The sequence below is a fragment of the Oncorhynchus kisutch genome, linkage group LG21 (genome assembly GCF_002021735.2).
Source record: "Oncorhynchus kisutch isolate 150728-3 linkage group LG21, Okis_V2, whole genome shotgun sequence".
Lineage (NCBI taxonomy): Eukaryota > Metazoa > Chordata > Actinopteri > Salmoniformes > Salmonidae > Oncorhynchus > Oncorhynchus kisutch.
Window position 1 is genome coordinate 43,964,730 of NC_034194.2, and position 22,498 is coordinate 43,987,227.

Here is a 22,498-nt window from a genome sequence, read left to right on the forward strand (position 1 = left end):
GTATTGGGTTAGGGTTAGATAGTATAGGGTTAGGTAGTATAGGGTTAGGTAGTATTGGGTTAGGGTTAGATAGTATAGGGTTAGATAGTATAGGGTTAGGTAGTATCGGGTTAGATAGTATAGGGTTAGATAGTATAGGGTTAGATAGTATAGGGTTAGATAATATAGGGTTAGGTAGTATAGGGTTAGATAGTATAGGGTTAGGTAGTATAGGGTTAGGTAGTATAGGGTTAGGTAGTATAGGGTTAGATAGTATAGGGTTAGGTAGTATAGGTTTAGATAGTATAGGGTTAGGTAGTATAGGGTTAGGTAGTATTGGGTTAGGGTTAGATAGTATAGGGTTAGGTAGTATAGGGTTAGGTAGTATTGGGTTAGGGTTAGATAGTATAGGGTTAGGTAGTATAGGGTTAGGTAGTATAGGGTTAGATAGTATAGGGTTATTGTCAGGTAGTATAGGGTTAGGTAGTATAGGGTTAGATAGTATAGGGTCCGGTAGTATAGGGTTAGGGTTAGGTAGTATAGGGTTAGGTAGTATAGGGTTAGATAGTATAGGGTTAGATAGTATAGGGTTATTGTTAGGTAGTATAGGGTTAGATAGTATAGGGTTAGATAGTATAGGGTTAGACTTCAGACTGTTAAACAGCAGGGTTAGGTAGTATAGGGTTAGACATCAGACTGTTAAACAGCCACCACTAACATTGAGAGGCTGCTGCCAACACACTGACACTGACTCAACTCCAGCCACTTTAATAATGGGAATTGATGGGAAATTATGTAAATATATCACTAGCCACTTTAAACAATGCTACCTTATATAATGTTACTTGCCCTACATTATTCATCTCATATGCATACGTATATACTGTACTCTATATCATCGACTGTATCCTTATGTAATACATGTATCACTAGCCACTTTAACTATGCCACTTTGTTTACATACTCATCTCATATGTATATACTGTACTCGATACCATCTACTGTATCTTGCCTATGCTGCTCTGTACCATCACTCATTCATATATCCTTATGTACATATTCTTTAACCCCTTACACTGTGTATAAGACAGTAGTTTTGGAATTGTTAGTTAGATTACTTGTTGGTTATTACTGCATTGTCGGAACTAGAAGCACAAGCATTTCGCTACACTCGCATTAACATCTGCTAACCATGTGTATGTGACAAATACAATTTGATTTGATTTGATAGGGTTAGATAGTATAGGGTTAGATAGTATAGGGTTAGATAGTATAGGGTTAGGGTTAGATAGTATAGGGTTAGATAGTATAGGGATAGGTAGTATAGGGTTAGATAGTATAGGGGTAGGGTTAGATAGTATAGAGTTAGGTAGTATAGAGTTAGGTAGTATAGGGTTAGATAGTATAGAGTTAGATAGTATAGGGTTAGATAGTATAGAGTTAGGTAGTATAGAGTTAGATAGTATAGGGTTAGGTAGTATAGAGTTAGGTAGTATAGGGTTAGATAGTAAAGGGTTAGGTAGTATAGGGTTAGATAGTAAAGGGTTAGATAGTATAGGGTTAGATAGTATAGGGTTAGATAGTATAGGGTTAGATAGTATAGGGTTAGGTAGTATCGGGTTAGATAGTATAGGGTTAGATAGTATAGGGTTAGATAGTATAGGGTTAGATAATATAGGGTTAGGTAGTATAGGGTTAGATAGTATAGGGTTAGGTAGTATAGGGTTAGGTAGTATAGGGTTAGGTAGTATAGGGTTAGATAGTATAGGGTTAGATAGTATAGGGTTAGATAGTATAGGGTTAGGTAGTATAGGGTTAGGTAGTATAGAGTTAGGGTTAGGTAGTATAGGGTTAGGGTTAGGTAGTATAGGGTTAGGGTTCGGTAGTATAGGGTTAGATAGTATAGGGTTAGGTAGTATAGGGTTAGGGTTAGGTAGTATAGGGTTAGGGTTAGGTAGTATAGGGTTAGGGTTAGGTAGTATAGGGTTAGGTAGTATAGGGTCAGGTAGTATAGGGTTAGGTAGTATAGGGTTAGATAGTATAGGGTTAGATAGTACATGGTTAGAGTTAGATAGTATAGGGTCAGGTAATATAGGGTTAGGTCGTATAGGGTTAGATAGTATAGGGTTAGGGTTAGATAGTATAGGGTTAGATAGTATAGGGTTAGGTAGTATCGGGTTAGATAGTATAGGGTTAGATAGTATAGGGTTAGATAGTATAGGGTTAGATAATATAGGGTTAGGTAGTATAGGGTTAGATAGTATAGGGTTAGGTAGTATAGGGTTAGGTAGTATAGGGTTAGGTAGTATAGGGTTAGATAGTATAGGGTTAGATAGTATAGGGTTAGATAATATAGGGTTAGGTAGTATAGGGTTAGATAGTGTAGGGTTAGGTAGTATAGGGTTAGGTAGTATAGGGTTAGGTAGTATAGGGTTAGGTAGTATAGGGTTAGATAGTATAGGGTTAGATAGTATATGGTTAGATAGTATAGGGTTAGGTAGTATAGAGTTAGGGTTAGGTAGTATAGGGTTAGGGTTCGGTAGTATAGGGTTAGATAGTATAGGGTTAGGTAGTATATGGTTAGGTAGTATAGGGTTAGGTAGTATAGAGTTAGGGTTAGGTAGTATAGGGTTAGGGTTCGGTAGTATAGGGTTAGATAGTATAGGGTTAGGTAGTATAGGGTTAGGGTTAGGTAGTATAGGGTTAGGTAGTATAGGGTCAGGTAGTATAGGGTTAGGTAGTATAGGGTTAGATAGTATAGGGTTAGATAGTATATGGTTAGAGTTAGATAGTATAGGGTCAGGTAATATAGGGTTAGGTCGTATAGGGTTAGATAGTATAGGGTTAGGGTTAGATAGTATAGGGTTAGATAGTATAGGGTTAGGTAGTATAGGGTTAGATAGTATAGGGTTAGATAGTATAGGGTTAGGGTTAGATAGTATAGGGTTAGGGTTAGATAGTATAGGGTTAGGTAGTAAAGGGTTAGATAGTATAGGGTTAGGTAGTATAGGGTTAGATAGTATAGGGTTAGGTAGTATAGGGTTAGGTAGTATATGGTTAGGGTTAGATAGTATAGGGTTAGATAGTATAGGGTTAGGGTTAGATAGTATAGGGTCAGGTAGTATAGGGTTAGGTAGTAAAGGGTTAGATAGTATAGGGTTAGATAGTATAGGGTTATTGTTAGGTAGTATAGGGTTAGATAGTATAGGGTTAGACTTCAGACTGTTAAACAGCAGGGTTAGGTAGTATAGGGTTAGACATCAGACTGTTAAACAGCCACCACTAACATTGAGAGGCTGCTGCCAACACACTGACACTGACTCAACTCCAGCCACTTTAATAATGGGAATTGATGGGAAATTATGTAAATATATCACTAGCCACTTTAAACAATGCTACCTTATATAATGTTACTTGCCCTACATTATTCATCTCATATGCATACGTATATACTGTACTCTATATCATCGACTGTATCCTTATGTAAGACATGTATCACTAGCCACTTTAACTATGCCACTTTGTTTACATACTCATCTCATATGTATATACTGCACTCGATACCATCTACTGTATCTTGCCTATGCTGCTCTGTACCATCACTCATTCATATATCCTTATGTACATATTCTTTATCCCCTTACACTGTGTATAAGACAGTAGTTTTGGAATTGTTAGTTAGATTACTTGTTGGTTATTACTGCATTGTCGGAACTAGAAGCACAAGCATTTCGCTACACTCGCATTAACATCTGCTAACCATGTGTATGTGACAAATACAATTTGATTTGATTTGATAGGGTTAGATAGTATAGGGTTAGATAGTATAGGATTAGATAGTATAGGGTTAGGGTTAGATAGTATAGGGTTAGATAGTATAGGGATAGGTAGTATAGGGTTAGATAGTATAGGGGTAGGGTTAGATAGTATAGAGTTAGGTAGTATAGAGTTAGGTAGTATAGGGTTAGATAGTATAGAGTTAGATAGTATAGGGTTAGATAGTATAGAGTTAGGTAGTATAGAGTTAGATAGTATAGGGTTAGGTAGTATAGAGTTAGGTAGTATAGGGTTAGATAGTAAAGGGTTAGGTAGTATAGGGTTAGATAGTAAAGGGTTAGATAGTATAGGGTTAGATAGTATAGGGTTAGATAGTATAGGGTTAGATAGTATAGGGTTAGGTAGTATCGGGTTAGATAGTATAGGGTTAGATAGTATAGGGTTAGATAGTATAGGGTTAGATAATATAGGGTTAGGTAGTATAGGGTTAGATAGTATAGGGTTAGGTAGTATAGGGTTAGGTAGTATAGGGTTAGGTAGTATAGGGTTAGATAGTATAGGGTTAGATAGTATAGGGTTAGATAGTATAGGGTTAGGTAGTATAGGGTTAGGTAGTATAGAGTTAGGGTTAGGTAGTATAGGGTTAGGGTTAGGTAGTATAGGGTTAGGGTTCGGTAGTATAGGGTTAGATAGTATAGGGTTAGGTAGTATAGGGTTAGGGTTAGGTAGTATAGGGTTAGGGTTAGGTAGTATAGGGTTAGGGTTAGGTAGTATAGGGTTAGGTAGTATAGGGTCAGGTAGTATAGGGTTAGGTAGTATAGGGTTAGATAGTATAGGGTTAGATAGTACATGGTTAGAGTTAGATAGTATAGGGTCAGGTAATATAGGGTTAGGTCGTATAGGGTTAGATAGTATAGGGTTAGGGTTAGATAGTATAGGGTTAGGTAGTATCGGGTTAGATAGTATAGGGTTAGATAGTATAGGGTTAGATAGTATAGGGTTAGATAGTATAGGGTTAGATAGTATAGGGTTAGATAATATAGGGTTAGGTAGTATAGGGTTAGATAGTATAGGGTTAGGTAGTATAGGGTTAGGTAGTATAGGGTATAGGGTTAGGTAGTATAGTAGGGTTAGATAGTATAGGGTTAGATAGTATAGGGTTAGATAATATAGGGTTAGGTAGTATAGGGTTAGATAGTGTAGGGTTAGGTAGTATAGGGTTAGGTAGTATAGGGTTAGGTAGTATAGGGTTAGATAGTATAGGGTTAGATAGTATAGGGTTAGGTAGTATAGGGTTAGGTAGTATAGGGTTAGGTAGTATAGGGTTAGATAGTATAGGGTTAGATAGTATAGGGTTAGGTAGTATAGGGTTAGGTAGTATAGGGTTAGGGTTAGGTAGTATAGGGTTAAGGTTCGGTAGTATAGGGTTAGATAGTATAGGGTTAGGTAGTATAGGGTTAGGGTTAGGTAGTATAGGGTTAGGGTTAGGTAGTATAGGGTTAGGTAGTATAGGGTCAGGTAGTATAGGGTTAGGTAGTATAGGGTTAGATAGTATAGGGTTAGGGTTAGATAGTATAGGGTTAGATAGTATAGGGTTAGGTAGTATAGGGTTAGGTCGTATAGGTTAGGGTTAGATAGTATAGGGTTAGATAGTATAGGGTTAGGGTTAGATAGTATAGGGTTAGGTAGTATAGGATTAGATAGTATAGGGTTAGGGTTTAGATAGTATAGGGTTAGATAGTATAGGGTTAGGGTTAGATAGTATAGGGTTAGGTAGTATAGGGTTAGGTAGTATAGGGTTAGATAGTATAGGGTTAGGTAGTATATGGTTAGGTAGTATAGGGTTAGGTAGTATAGAGTTAGGGTTAGGTAGTATAGGGTTAGGTTCGGTAGTATAGGGTTAGATAGTATAGGGTTAGGTAGTATAGGGTTAGGGTTAGGTAGTATAGGGTTAGGTAGTATAGGGTCAGGTAGTATAGGGTTAGGTAGTATAGGGTTAGATAGTATAGGGTTAGATAGTATATGGTTAGAGTTAGATAGTATAGGGTCAGGTAATATAGGGTTAGGTCGTATAGGGTTAGATAGTATAGGGTTAGGGTTAGATAGTATAGGTATAGGGTTAGATAGTATAGGGTTAGGTAGTATAGGGTTAGATAGTATAGGGTTAGATAGTATAGGGTTAGGGTTAGATAGTATAGGGTTAGGGTTAGATAGTATAGGGTTAGGTAGTAAAGGGTTAGATAGTATAGGGTTAGGTAGTATAGGGTTAGATAGTATAGGGTTAGGTAGTATAGGGTTAGGTAGTATATGGTTAGGGTTAGATAGTATAGGGTTAGATAGTATAGGGTTAGGGTTAGATAGTATAGGGTCAGGTAGTATAGGGTTAGGTAGTAAAGGGTTAGATAGTATAGGGTTAGATAGTATAGGGTTATTGTTAGGTAGTATAGGGTTAGATAGTATAGGGTTAGACTTCAGACTGTTAAACAGCAGGGTTAGGTAGTATAGGGTTAGACATCAGACTGTTAAACAGCCACCACTAACATTGAGAGGCTGCTGCCAACACACTGACACTGACTCAACTCCAGCCACTTTAATAATGGGAATTGATGGGAAATTATGTAAATATATCACTAGCCACTTTAAACAATGCTACCTTATATAATGTTACTTGCCCTACATTATTCATCTCATATGCATACGTATATACTGTACTCTATATCATCGACTGTATCCTTATGTAAGACATGTATCACTAGCCACTTTAACTATGCCACTTTGTTTACATACTCATCTCATATGTATATACTGCACTCGATACCATCTACTGTATCTTGCCTATGCTGCTCTGTACCATCACTCATTCATATATCCTTATGTACATATTCTTTATCCCCTTACACTGTGTATAAGACAGTAGTTTTGGAATTGTTAGTTAGATTACTTGTTGGTTATTACTGCATTGTCGGAACTAGAAGCACAAGCATTTCGCTACACTCGCATTAACATCTGCTAACCATGTGTATGTGACAAATACAATTTGATTTGATTTGATAGGGTTAGATAGTATAGGGTTAGATAGTATAGGATTAGATAGTATAGGGTTAGGGTTAGATAGATATAGGGTTAGATAGTATAGGGATAGGTAGTATAGGGTTAGATAGTATAGGGGTAGGGTTAGATAGTATAGAGTTAGGTAGTATAGAGTTAGGTAGTATAGGGTTAGATAGTATAGAGTTAGATAGTATAGGGTTAGATAGTATAGAGTTAGGTAGTATAGAGTTAGATAGTATAGGGTTAGGTAGTATAGAGTTAGGTAGTATAGGGTTAGATAGTAAAGGGTTAGGTAGTATAGGGTTAGATAGTAAAGGGTTAGATAGTATAGGGTTAGATAGTATAGGGTTAGATAGTATAGGGTTAGATAGTATAGGGTTAGGTAGTATCGGGTTAGATAGTATAGGGTTAGATAGTATAGGGTTAGATAGTATAGGGTTAGATAATATAGGGTTAGGTAGTATAGGCTAGGTTAGATAGTATAGGGTTAGGTAGTATAGGGTTAGGTAGTATAGGGTTAGGTAGTATAGGGTTAGATAGTATAGGGTTAGATCGTATAGGGTTAGATAGTATAGGGTTAGGTAGTATAGGGTTAGGTAGTATAGAGTTAGGGTTAGGTAGTATAGGGTTTAGGGTTAGGTAGTATAGGGTTAGGGTTCGTAGTATAGGGTTAGATAGTATAGGGTTAGGTAGTATAGGGTTAGGGTTAGGTAGTATAGGGTTAGGGTTAGGTAGTATAGGGTTAGGGTTAGGTAGTATAGGGTTAGGTAGTATAGGGTCAGGTAGTATAGGGTTAGGTAGTATAGGGTTAGATAGTATAGGGTTAGATAGTACATGGTTTAGAGTTAGATAGTATAGGGTCAGGTAATATAGGGTTAGGTCGTATAGGGTTAGATAGTATAGGGTTAGGGTTAGATAGTATAGGGTTAGGTAGTATCGGGTTAGATAGTATAGGGTTAGATAGTATAGGGTTAGATAGTATAGGGTTAGATAGTATAGGGTTAGATAGTATAGGGTTAGATAATATAGGGTTAGGTAGTATAGGGTTAGATAGTATAGGGTTAGGTAGTATAGGGTTAGGTAGTATAGGGTTAGGTAGTATAGGGTTAGATAGTATAGGGTTAGATAGTATAGGGTTAGATAATATAGGGTTAGGTAGTATAGGGTTAGATAGTGTAGGGTTAGGTAGTATAGGGTTAGGTAGTATAGGGTTAGGTAGTATAGGGTTAGATAGTATAGGGTTAGATAGTATAGGGTTAGGTAGTATAGGGTTAGGTAGTATAGGGTTAGGTAGTATAGGGTTAGATAGTATAGGGTTAGATAGTATAGGGTTAGGTAGTATAGGGTTAGGTAGTATAGGGTTAGGGTTAGGTAGTATAGGGTTAAGGTTCGGTAGTATAGGGTTAGATAGTATAGGGTTAGGTAGTATAGGGTTAGGGTTAGGTAGTATAGGTTAGGGTTAGGTAGTATAGGGTTAGGTAGTATAGGGTCAGGTAGTATAGGGTTAGGTAGTATAGGGTTAGATAGTATAGGGTTAGGGTTAGATAGTATAGGGGTTAGATAGTATAGTAGTATAGGGTTAGGTAGTATAGGGTTAGGGTTAGATAGTATAGGGTTAGATAGTATAGGGTTAGGGTTAGATAGTATAGGGTTAGGTAGTATAGGATTAGATAGTATAGGGTTAGGGTTAGATAGTATAGGGTTAGATAGTATAGGGTTAGGGTTAGATAGTATAGGGTTAGGTAGTATAGGGTTAGGTAGTAAAGGGTTAGATAGTATAGGGTTAGGTAGTATAGGGTTAGATAGTATAGGGTTAGGTAGTATAGGGTTAGATAGTATAAGGTTAGGGTTAGATAGTATAGGGTTAGATAGTATAGGGTTAGGGTTAGATAGTATAGGGTTAGATAGTATAGGGTTAGGTAGTAAAGGGTTAGATAGTATAGGGTTAGGTAGTATAGGGTTAGATAGTATAGGGTTAGATAGTATAGGGTTAGATAGTATAGGGTTAGGTAGTATAGGGTTAGGTAGTATAGGGTTAGGGTTAGGTAGTATAGGGTTAAGGTTCGGTAGTATAGGGTTAGATAGTATAGGGTTAGGTAGTATAGGGTTAGGGTTAGGTAGTATAGGGTTAGGGTTAGGTAGTATAGGGTCAGGTAGTATAGGGTTAGGTAGTATAGGGTTAGATAGTATAGGGTTAGGGTTAGATAGTATAGGGTTAGATAGTATAGGGTTAGGTAGTATAGGGTTAGGTAGTATAGGGTTAGGGTTAGATAGTATAGGGTTAGATAGTATAGGGTTAGGGTTAGATAGTATAGGGTTAGGTAGTATAGGGTTAGATAGTATAGGGTTAGGGTTAGATAGTATAGGGTTAGATAGTATAGGGTTAGGGTTAGATAGTATAGGGTTAGGTAGTATAGGGTTAGGTAGTAAAGGGTTAGATAGTATAGGGTTAGGTAGTATAGGGTTAGATAGTATAGGGTTAGGTAGTATAGGGTTAGATAGTATAGGGTTAGGGTTAGATAGTATAGGGTTAGATAGTATAGGGTTAGGGTTAGATAGTATAGGGTTAGGTAGTATAGGGTTAGATAGTATAGGGTTAGGGTTAGATAGTATAGGGTTAGATAGTGTAGGTTTAGGGTTAGATAGTATTGGGTTAGGTAGTATAGGGTTAGATAGTATAGGGTTAGGGTTAGATAGTATAGGGTTAGATAGTATAGGGTTAGGGTTAGATAGTATAGGGTTAGGTAGTATAGGGTTAGGTAGTAAAGGGTTAGATAGTATAGGGTTAGGTAGTATAGGGTTAGATAGTATAGGGTTAGGTAGTATAGGGTTAGATAGTATAGGGTTAGGGTTAGATAGTATAGGGTTAGATAGTATAGGGTTAGGGTTAGATAGTATAGGGTTAGGTAGTATAGGGTTAGGTAGTAAAGGGTTAGATAGTATAGGGTTAGGTAGTATAGGGTTAGATAGTATAGGGTTAGGGTTAGATAGTATAGGGTTAGGTAGTATAGGGTTAGATGGTATAGGGCTAGGCAGTATAGGGTTAGGTAGTATACGGTTAGGTAGTATAGGGTTAGGGTTAGATAGTATAGGGTTAGGTAGTATAGGGTTAGATAGCATAGGGTTAGACAGTATAGGGTTAGGGTTAGATAGTATAGGGTTAGGTAGTATAGGGTTAGGGTTAGGTAGTATAGGGTTAGATAGTATAGGGTTAGGTAGTATAGGTTTAGATATTATAGGGTTAGGTAGTATAGGGTTAGGTAGTATAGGGTTAGGTAGTATAGGTTTAGATAGTATAGGGTTAGGTAGTATAGGGTTAGGTAGTATTGTGTTAGGGTTAGATAGTATAGGGTTAGGTAGTATAGGGTTAGGTAGTATAGGGTTGGTTAGTATAGGGTTAGATAGTATAGGGTCAGGTAGTATAGGGTTAGGTAGTATAGGGTTAGATAGTATAGGGTCCGGTAGTATAGGGTTAGGGTTAGGTAGTATAGGGTTAGGTAGTATAGGGTTAGATAGTATAGGGTTAGATAGTATAGGGATTATTGTTAGGTAGTATAGGGTTAGATAGTATAGGGTTAGATAGTATAGGGTTAGATAGTATAGGGTTAGGTAGTATAGGGTTATATAGTATAGGGTTATTGTTAGATAGTATAGGGTCAGGTAGTATAGGGTTAGATAGTATAGGGTTAGATAGTATAGGGTTATATAGTATAGGGTTAGGGTTAGTTAGTATAGGGTTAGATAGTATAGGGTTAGATAGTATAGGGTTAGGGTTAGGTAGTATAGGGTTAGATAGTATAGGGTTAGATAGTATAGGGTTAGGGTTAGGTAGTATAGGGTTAGGGTTAGGTAGTATAGGGTTAGATAGTTTAGGGTTAGGTAGTATAGGGTTAGGTAGTATAGGGTTAGATAGTTTAGGGTTAGGTAGTATAGGGTTAGGTAGTATAGGGTTAGATAGTATAGGGTTAGGTAGTATAGCGTTAGGTAGTATAGGGTTAGATAGTATAGGGTTAGATAGTATAGGGTTAGGTAGTATAGGGTTAGATAGTATAGGGTTAGGTAGTATAGGGTTTGATAGTATAGAGTTAGATAGTATAGGGTTAGGGTTAGATAGTATAGGGTTAGATAGTATAGGGTTAGGGTTAGATAGTATAGGGTTAGGTAGTATAGGTCAGGTAGTATAGGGTTAGGTAGTATAGGGTTAGATAGTATAGGGTTAGATAGTATAGGGTTAGATAGTATAGGGTTAGGGTTAGATAGTATAGGGTTAGATAGTATAGAGTTAGGTAGTGTAGGGTTAGGGTTAGATAGTATAGGGTTAGGGTTAGATAGTATAGGGTTAGATAGTATAGGGTTAGGTAGTATAGAGTTAGGTAGTATAGGGTTAGGGATAGATAGTATAGGGTTAGATAGTATAGGGTTAGATACTATAGGGTTAGGGTTAGATAGTATAGGGTTAGGTAGTATAGGGTTAGATAGTATACGGTTAGGTAGTATAGGGTTAGATAGTATAGGGTTAGGTAGTATAGCGTTAGGTAGTATAGGGTTAGATAGTATAGGGTTAGATAGTATAGGGTTAGGTAGTATAGGGTTAGATAGTATAGGGTTAGGTAGTATAGGGTTTGATAGTATAGAGTTAGATAGTATAGGGTTAGGGTTAGATAGTATAGGGTTAGATAGTATAGGGTTAGGGTTAGATAGTATAGGGTTAGGTAGTATAGGGTCAGGTAGTATAGGGTTAGGTAGTATAGGGTTAGATAGTATAGGGTTAGATAGTATAGGGTTAGAGTTAGATAGTATAGGGTTAGATAGTATAGGGTTAGGGTTAGATAGTATAGGGTTAGATAGTATAGAGTTAGGTAGTATAGGGTTAGGGTTAGATAGTATAGGGTTAGGGTTAGATAGTATAGGGTTAGATAGTATAGGGTTAGGTAGTATAGAGTTAGGTAGTATAGGGTTAGGGATAGATAGTATAGGGTTAGATAGTATAGGGTTAGATACTATAGGGTTAGGGTTAGATAGTATAGGGTTAGGTAGTATAGGGTTAGATAGTATACGGTTAGGTAGTATAGGGTTAGATAGTATAGGGTTAGATAGTGTAGGGTTAGATAGTATAGGGTTAGGTAGTATAGAGTTAGGTAGTATAGGGTTAGGTAGTATAGAGTTAGGTAGTATAGAGTTTGGTGATAACTGAGCGTACGATAATGTGTCAGAAGGTGTGATGGTATAGGGTCGAAGGTCACAGGTGATTTTCTCGACACCAGAGTCTCTCAACCCTATTTGGGCTATTTGCCTTTTGATCAAAAGATAAATAATGGTTCCACAAGATGGGCCTCGCCCTGAAAGCTTTCTATTTAGGTGAATGAACAAGACAGGGGGGGGGGGGGGGGGGGGCAAAGAGAAAGAGATGAGTGAGGGAAAGAGAGAGAGAGAGAGAGAGAGAGGCAAACTCCAAATGATTATTTTGTTTTATTCAGTTGACTTGAAGCCGATTAGAGGGAAGACACATCGCTGTTTCATAATAAAATCGAAAACTGACCCTGACCCTAAATACATTTGATAAAATTATGAAGCTAAATATAAGTTTGCAGTTCAGGAGTGTCCCTATACCCGTTCCCATCATAATATCCCTACAAGCTTTGCTCGAGTTCCCATAGCAACAGGTTACCATGTGAACAGCTGCAGCACAGTGATATGGCATGTCTACCTCAGTTTGATTGTCAGTGGCTAAGTTCCAAATGGTCTCAAAAGGCATCCTATTTCCTATACAGTGCACTACTACATAGGGCTCTGGTCAAAAGTAGTACACTATGTAGGGAATAGGGTGCCATTTGGGATTCAGAGGTTTTCCCCCTGTAGCCCCTCCTCTCTACCTACAGCCTCCTGCGTAGCCCCTCCTCTCTACCTAGGCCCTCCTCTGTAGTTCCTCCTCTATACCTATCCCCTCCTCTCTACCTAGACCCTCTATACCTAGCCCCTCCCCTATACCTAGCCCCTCCTCTATACCTAGCCCCTCCCCTGTATAGCAGCTTATCTATACCTAGCCCCTCCCCTGTATAGCCCCTTATCTCTACCTAGACCCTCATCTCTACCTAGCCCCTCCCCTGTAGCCCCTCCTCTCTACCTAGCCACTCCTCTCTACCTAGCCCCTCCTCTCTACCTAGACCCTCATCTCTACCTAGCCCCTCCCCTGTAGCCCCTCCTCTATACCTAGCCCCTCCCCTGTATAGCAGCTTATCTCTACCTAGACCCTCATCTATACCTAGCCCCTCCCCTGTATAGTCCCTTATCTCTACCTAGACCCTCATCTCTACCTAGCCCCTCCCCTGTAGCCCCTCCTCTCTACCTAGCCACTCCTCTCTACCTAGCCCCTCCTCTCTACCTAGCCACTCCTCTCTACCTAGACCCTCATCTCTACCTAGCCCCTCCCCTGTAGCCCCTCCTCTCTACCTAGACCCTCCTCTCTACCTAGCCCCTCCTCTCTACCTAGACCCTCATCTCTACCTAGCCCCTCCCCTGTAGCCCCTCCTCTCTACCTAGCCCCTCCTCTCTACCTACACCCTCATCTCTACCTAGCCCCTCCCCTGTAGCCCCTCCTCTCTACCTAGCCCCTCCTCTCTACCTTGTATTATATACAGTACCTGTCAAAATTTGGACCAAAAAAAAGTATTATTTTCTACATTGTAGAATAGTAGAGAAGACATCAAAACTATGAAAGAACTCATATGGAATTATGTAGTAACCAAAAAAGTGGTAAACTAATCTAAATATATTTTACATTTTAAATCCTTCAAAGTAGGCACCATTTGCCTTGATGACAGCTTTGCACACTCTTGGCATTCTCTCAACCAGCTTCACCTGGAATGCTTATCCAACAGTCTTGAAGGAGTTCCCACATATGCTGAATACTTGTTGGCTGCTTTTCCTTCACTCTGCGGTCCAACTTATCCCAAACCATCTCAATTGGGTTGAAGTCGGGTGAACCACACATGCAGAGATAATCCATTCACCTACTCTGCGTCTTACAAACACACGGTGGCTGGAACCAAAAATCTCAAATTTGGACCCATCAGACCAAAGGACAGATTTCCACCGGTCTAATGTCCATTGCTTGTATTTCTTGGCCCAATCAAGTCTCTTCTTAGATTGCAATTATTCCCTAATGAGTGAGCGTTCAAGTGCAAAGGATTAGCATTTCAATTATTAAAATGATCAACTGTGTAGTGACTCCTTTGTGTCTTTCCCGCCCTTTTCAGTCCACACCCACTTCCCTTTGTCTACCAAGCCGTCATATCGGTTTAGCCCACTAGGGAACCTCCGCTATCATTTCCTTGTAACCATAGCTACTGTTTGTTTGTCTATGCATTTCTGTGATTATTTAGTTAGTTAGTAAATAAATGATTGTGACAATTAGTGTATGGATGATTCATAGTAAAGGCTGGGTTCGTGCCAACAATTTACGATGTTTGGAATGAGACTAACGTGAGGTAAAGAATAATTAATTAATTAGAATACTAATTGATCAGATATTAAAATATCTGAAAGTTATATTAGGAAAATTATAACTTTGTAATCTGAAGATTTTCCTTGGTGCCCCGACTTCCTAGTTAATTACATTTACATGATTAGTTTAATCACATAATAATAATAACACAGAATTGATATGATAAAATAACAGTCTTCACTTTAATGATGCCAAAGACACGACACTACCTCATGAAGCTGGTTGAGAGAATGTATATATACAGGGACAGTACCTCATGAAGCTGGTTGAGAGAATGTATATATACAGGGACAGTAGTTATATACAGGGACAGTAGTTATATACAGGGTCAGTAGTTATATACTACCTCATGAAGCTGGTTGAGAGAATGTATATATACAGGGACAGTACCTATATACAGGGTCAGTAGTTATATACAGGGTCAGTAGTTATACACTACCTCATGAAGCTGGTTGAGAGAATGTATATATACAGGGACAGTAGCTATATACAGGGTCAGTAGTTATATACAGGGTCAGTAGTTATATACTACCTCATGAAGCTGGTTGAGAGAATGTATATATACAGGGACAGTAGTTATATACTACCTCATGAAGCTGGTTGAGAGAATGTATATATACAGGGACAGTACCTATATACAGGGTCAGTAGTTATATACAGGGTCAGTAGTTATACACTACCTCATGAAGCTGGTTGAGAGAATGTATATATACAGGGACAGTAGCTATATACAGGGTCAGTAGTTATATACAGGGTCAGTAGTTATATACTACCTCATGAAGCTGGTTGAGAGAATGTATATATACAGGGACAGTAGTTATATACTACCTCATGAAGCTGGTTGAGAGAATGTATATATACAGGGACAGTACCTATATACAGGGTCAGTAGTTATATACAGGGTCAGTAGTTATACACTACCTCATGAAGCTGGTTGAGAGAATGTATATATACAGGGACAGTAGCTATATACAGGGTCAGTAGTTATATACAGGGTCAGTAGTTATATACTACCTCATGAAGCTGGTTGAGAGAATGTATATATACAGGGACAGTAGTTATATACTACCTCATGAAGCTGGTTGAGAGAATGTATATATACAGGGACAGTACCTATATACAGGGTCAGTAGTTATATACAGGGTCAGTAGTTATATACAGGGACAGTACCTATATACAGGGTCAGTAGTTATATACAGGGTCAGTAGTTATATACTACCTCATGAAGCTGGTTGAGAGAATGTATATATACAGGGACAGTAGTTATATACTACCTCATGAAGCTGGTTGAGAGAATGTATATATACAGGGACAGTACCTATATACAGGGTCAGTAGCTATATACAGGGTCAGTAGTTATATACAGGGACAGTACCTATATACAGGGTCAGTAGTTATATACAGGGTCAGTAGTTATATACTACCTCATGAAGCTGGTTGAGAGAATGTATATATACAGGGACAGTAGTTATATACAGGGTCAGTAGTTATATACTACCTCATGAAGCTGGTTGAGAGAATGCCAAGCGTGTATAAATCTGTCAGGGTGACTACTTTGAAGAATCAAAATAACATTTAAATTATTTATTTTTTTAAATTTTATTTTTTTTGGTTTACTACAAGATTTGATGTCTTCAATATTATTCTACAATGTAGAAAATAGTAAAAATGAAGAAAAAGCCTTGAGTAGCTGTGTCCAAACCTTTGACTGGTACTGTAGGTCCTCTCCTTCCCTTCACCAACCAGACATGGGTGGGTTCAAATAGTATTTGGTTTCATTCCAAAAACGTTGAGATGTGTTTGATAGATCTTGTCTGATGCGATGGGAACCAATGGGATGCCGGTAATCCCAAAGATCCAAACCCTTTCTATCTGGCACTCAAGGTCGGCTCAATTTTTTCTTTAAACACACAATTACTATTTAAAACCAGGTCTGTCCCGTGTGAGCCTTCCTATCTAGTCTTGTTTATATCTCATTCCTTCCCATCCCTTCACACACACACACACACACACACACACACACACACACACACACACACACACACACACACACACACACACACACACACACACACACACACACACACACACACACACACAGACACACACACACACACACACACACACATTTGCTAATACGTCCCAGGGCTAATGTGAGAGTATTTTGACTCCCTAAGGACCCTGGATTCTTAGAACCAGTGGGAGTGTTCTATGAATGGGTTGGAACCTGCTTCTAGATGTAATCAGCACACATTTAGCTCCAGAGGAGGGTGGATCTGGAACTGACAACCACAAGGTGTGGGTCTAACACAGGGCAGCAGGTAGCCTAGTGGTTAGAGCGTTGGTTGCAAGATATATGCATAGTCACTTTAACTATACATTCATGTACATACTACCTCAATTGGGCCGACCAACCAGTGCTCCCGCACATTGTCTAACCGGGCTATCTGCATTGTGTCTCACCACCTGCCAACCCCTCTTTTACGCTACTGCTACTCTCTGTTCATCATATATGCATAGTCACTTTAACCATGTCTACATGTACATACTGCCTCAATAAGCCTGACTAACAGGTGTCTGTATGTAGCCTCTCTGCTGTATATAACCTCTCTGCAGTATATAGCCTCTCTGCTGTATATAGCCTCTCTGCTGTATATAGCCTCTCTACTGTATATAGCCTCTCTACTGTATATAACCTCTCTACTGTATATAGCCTCTCTACTGTATATAGCCTCTCTACTGTATATAACCTCTCTGCAGTATATAGCCTCTCTGCTGTATATAGCCTCTCTGCTGTATATAGCCTCTCTGCTGTATATAGCCTCTCTACTGTATATAGCCTCTCTACTGTATATAGCCTCTCTACTGTATATAACCTCTCTGCAGTATATAGCCTCTCTGCTGTATATAGCCTCTCTACTGTATATAGCCTCTCTACTGTATATAGCCTCTCTACTGTATATAGCCTCTCTACTGTATATAGCCTCTCTACTGTATAGAGCCTCTCTACTGTATATAGCCTCTACTGTATAGAGCCACTCTACTGTATAGAGCCTCTCTACTGTATATAGCCTCTCTACTGTATATAGCCTCTCTACTGTATATAGCCTCTCTACTGTATAGAGCCTCTCTACTGTATATAGCCTCTACTGTATATAGCCTCTCTACTGTATAGAGCCTCTCTACTGTATATAGCCTCTCTACTGTATATAGCCCCTCTACTGTATATAGCCTCTCTACTGTATATAGCCTCTCTACTGTATATAGCCTCTCTACTGTATATAGCCTCTCTACTGTATATAGCCTCTCTGCTGTATATAGCCCCTCTACTGTATATAACCTCTCTACTGTATATAGCCTCTCTGCTGTATATAGCCTCTCTACTGTATATAGCCTCTCTACTGTATATAGCCTGTCTTTTACTGTTGTTTTATTTCTTTACTTACCTGTTGTTCACCTAACACCTTTTTTGCACTATTGGTTAGAGCCTGTAAGTCAGCATTTCACTGTAAGGTCTACTACACCTGTTGTATTCAGCATTTCACTGTGAGGTCTACTACACCTGTTGTATTCAGCATTTCACTGTAAGGTCTACTACACCTGTTGTATTCAGCATTTCACTGTAAGGTCTACTACACCTGTTGTATTCAGCATTTCACTGTAAGGTCTACTACACCTGTTGTATTCAGCATTTCACTGTGAGGTCTACTACACCTGTTGTATTCAGCATTTCACTGTAAGGTCTACTACACCTGTTGTATTCAGCATTTCACTGTGAGGTCTACTACACCTGTTGTATTCAGCATTTCACTGTAAGGTCTACTACACCTGTTGTATTCAGCATTTCACTGTGAGGTCTACTACACCTGTTGTATTCAGCATTTCACTGTAAGGTCTACTACACCTGTTGTATTCAGCATTTCACTGTGAGGTCTACTACACCTGTTGTATTCAGCATTTCACTGTAAGGTCTACTACACCTGTTGTATTCAGCATTTCACTGTGAGGTCTACTACACCTGTTGTATTCGGCGCATGTGACATATAAACTTTGATTTAAAGATAGAATCCACGAGGGGACCAGGTAAACATCTGTCGTTCTGCCCCTGAACAAGGCAGTTTAACCCGCTGTTCCTAGGCCTTCATTATAAAATAAGAATGTGTTCTTAACTGACTTGCCTAGTTTAAATAAAAGCTAATTCAATTTTTTTTAAACATCACAAGACATGGGGGAGGATTAGGGTTGTGTAATTTATATGGAGGGATTTGGCCCCTGGAGTATTTACAAATACAACCCCCCCCTTTTGTTTTTACACTGCTGCTACTCGCTGTTTATTATCTATACATAGTCACTTTACAAATTACCTCGACTAACCTGGACCCCCCCGCACACTGACCCGGTACCGGTACCCCCTGTATATATCCTCATTACTAACCTGGACCCCCCCGCACACTGACCCGGTACCCCCCTGTATATATCCTCATTACTAACCTGGACCCCCCCGCACGCTGACCCGGTACCGGTACCCCCTGTATATATCCTCATTACTAACCTGGACCCCCCCGCACACTGACCCGGTACCCCCTGTATATATCCTCATTACTAACCTGGACCCCCCCGCACGCTGACCCGGTACCGGTACCCCCTGTATATATCCTCATTACTAACCTGGACCCCCCCGCACACTGACCCGGTACCCCCTGTATATATCCTCATTACTAACCTGTACCCCCCCCGCACACTGACCCGGTACCCCCTGTATATATCCTCATTACTAACCTGGACCCCCCCGCACACTGACCCGGTACCCCCCTGTATATATCCTCATTACTAACCTGGACCCCCCCGTACACTGACCCGGTACCCCCCTGTATATATCCTCATTACTAACCTGGACCCCCCCGCACACTGACCCGGTACCCCCTGTATATATCCTCATTACTAACCTGGACCCCCCCGCACACTGACCCGGTACCCCCTGTATATATCCTCATTACTAACCTGGACCCCCCCGCACACTGACCCGGTACCCCCTGTATATATCCTCATTACTAACCTGGACCCCCCGCACACTGACCCGGTACCCCCTGTATATATCCTCATTACTAACCTGGACCCCCCCGCACACTGACTCGGTACCCCCTGTCTATATCCTCATTACTAACCTGGACCCACCCGCATACTGACTCGGTACCCCCTGTCTATATCCTCATTACTAACCTGGACCCCCCGCACACTGACCCGGTACCGGTACACCCTGTATATATCCTCATTACTAACCTGGACCCCCCGCACACTGACTCGGTACCGGTACACCCTGTATATATCCTCATTACTAACCTGGACCCCCCGCACACTGACTCGGTACCCCCTGTATATATCCTCATTACTAACCTGGACCCCCGCACACTGACTCGGTACCCCCTGTATATATCCTCATTACTAACCTGGACCCCCCGCACACTGACCCGGTACCGGTACCCCCTGTATATATCCTCATTACTAACCTGGACCCCCCCGCACACTGACCCGGTACCCCCTGTATATATCCTCATTACTAACCTGGACCCCCCGCACACTGACCCGGTACCCCCTGTATATATCCTCATTACTAACCTGGACCCCCCGCACACTGACCCGGTACCGGTACCCCCTGTATATATCCTCATTACTAACCTGGACCCCCCGCACACTGACTCGGTACCGGTACCCCCTGTATATATCCTCATTACTAACCTGGACCCCCCGCACACTGACTCGGTACCGGTACCCCCTGTATATATCCTCATTACTAACCTGGACCCCCCCAGCACACTGACTCGGTACCGGTACCCCCTGTATATATCCTCATTACTAACCTGGACCCCCCCAGCACACTGACTCGGTACCGGTACCCCCCTGTATATATCCTCATTACTAACCTGGACCCCCCGCACACTGACTCGGTACCCCCTGTATATATCCTCATTACTAACCTGGACCCCCCGCACACTGACCCGGTACCCCCTGTATAGATCCTCATTACTAACCTGGACCCCCCCGCACACTGACCCGGTACCCCCTGTATATATCCTCATTACTAACCTGGACCCCCCGCACACTGACCCGGTACCCCCTGTATATATCCTCATTACTAACCTGGACCCCCCGCACACTGACTCGGTACCGGTACACCCTGTATATATCCGCATTACTAACCTGGACCCCCCGCACACTGACTCGGTACCGGTACACCCTGTATATATCCTCATTACTAACCTGGACCCCCCGCACACTGACTCGGTACCCCCTGTATATATCCTCATTACTAACCTGGACCCCCCGCACACTGACTCGGTACCCCCTGTATATATCCTCATTACTAACCTGGACCCCCCGCACACTGACCCGGTACCCCCTGTATAGATCCTCATTACTAACCTGGACCCCCCCGCACACTGACCCGGTACCCCCTGTATATATCCTCATTACTAACCTGGACCCCCCGCACACTGACCCGGTACCCCCTGTATATATCCTCATTACTAACCTGGACCCGCCGCACACTGACTCGGTACCGGTACACCCTGTATATATCTGCATTACTAACCTGGACCCCCCGCACACTGACTCGGTACCGGTACACCCTGTATATATCCTCATTACTAACCTGGACCCCCCGCACACTGACTCGGTACCCCCTGTATATATCCTCATTACTAACCTGGACCCCCCGCACACTGACTCGGTACCCCCTGTATATATCCTCATTACTAACCTGGACCCCCCGCACACTGACTCGGTACCCCCTGTATATATCCTCATTACTAACCTGGACCCCCCGCACACTGACTCGGTACCGGTACACCCTGTATATATCCTCATTACTAACCTGGACCCCCGCACACTGACTCGGTACCCCCTGTATATATCCTCATTACTAACCTGGACCCCCCGCACACTGACTCGGTACCGGTACACCCTGTATATATCCTCATTACTAACCTGGACCCCCCCAGCACACTGACTCGGTACCGGTACCCCCTGTATATATCCTCATTACTAACCTGGACCCCCCCAGCACACTGACTCGGTACCCCCTGTATAGATCCTCATTACTAACCTGGACCCCCCGCACACTGACTCGGTACCGGTACACCCTGTATATATCCTCATTACTAACCTGGACCCCCCGCACACTGACTCGGTACCGGTACCCCCTGTATATATCCTCATTACTAACCTGGACCCCCCGCACACTGACTCGGTACCGGTACACCCTGTATATATCCTCATTACTAACCTGGACCCCCCGCACACTGACTCGGTACCGGTACACCCTGTATATATCCTCATTACTAACCTGGACCCCCCGCACACTGACCCGGTACCGGTACACCCTGTATATATCCTCATTACTAACCTGGACCCCCCCAGCACACTGACTCGGTACCCCCTGTATAGATCCTCATTACTAACCTGGACCCCCCGCACACTGACTCGGTACCGGTACACCCTGTATATATCCTCATTACTAACCTGGACCCCCCGCACACTGACTCGGTACCGGTACCCCCTGTATATATCCTCATTACTAACCTGGACCCCCCGCACACTGACTCGGTACCGGTACACCCTGTATATATCCTCATTACTAACCTGGACCCCCCGCACACTGACTCGGTACCGGTACACCTTGTATAGAGCTTTTTTTAATTTTTTACTTTAGTTAAATTTGTAAATATTTGATTAACTCTATTTCTTGAACTGCATTGTTGGTTAAGGGCTTGTTAGGAAGCATTTCACTGTAAGGTCTACATACACCTCTTGTTGGTAGAGTAGAGGTAGCTGGTAGTCGAGGTAGCTGGTAGTCGAGTAGAGGTAGATGGTAGTAGAGTAGCGGGAGCTGGTAGTCGGGGTAGCTGGTAGTCGAGGTAGCTGGTAGTCGAGTAGCGGGAGCTGGTAGTCGAGGTAGCTGGTAGTCGAGTAGCGGGAGCTGGTAGTCGAGGTAGCTGGTAGTCGAGTAGCGGGAGCTGGTAGTCGAGGTAGCTGGTAGTCGAGGTAGCTGGTAGTCGAGTAGCGGGAGCTGGTAGTCGAGGTAGATGGTAGTAGAGTAGAGGTAGCTGGTAGTAGAGGTAGCTGGTAGTCGAGGTAGCTGGTAGTCGAGTAGCGGGAGCTGGTAGTCGAGGTAGCTGGTAGTCGAGGTAG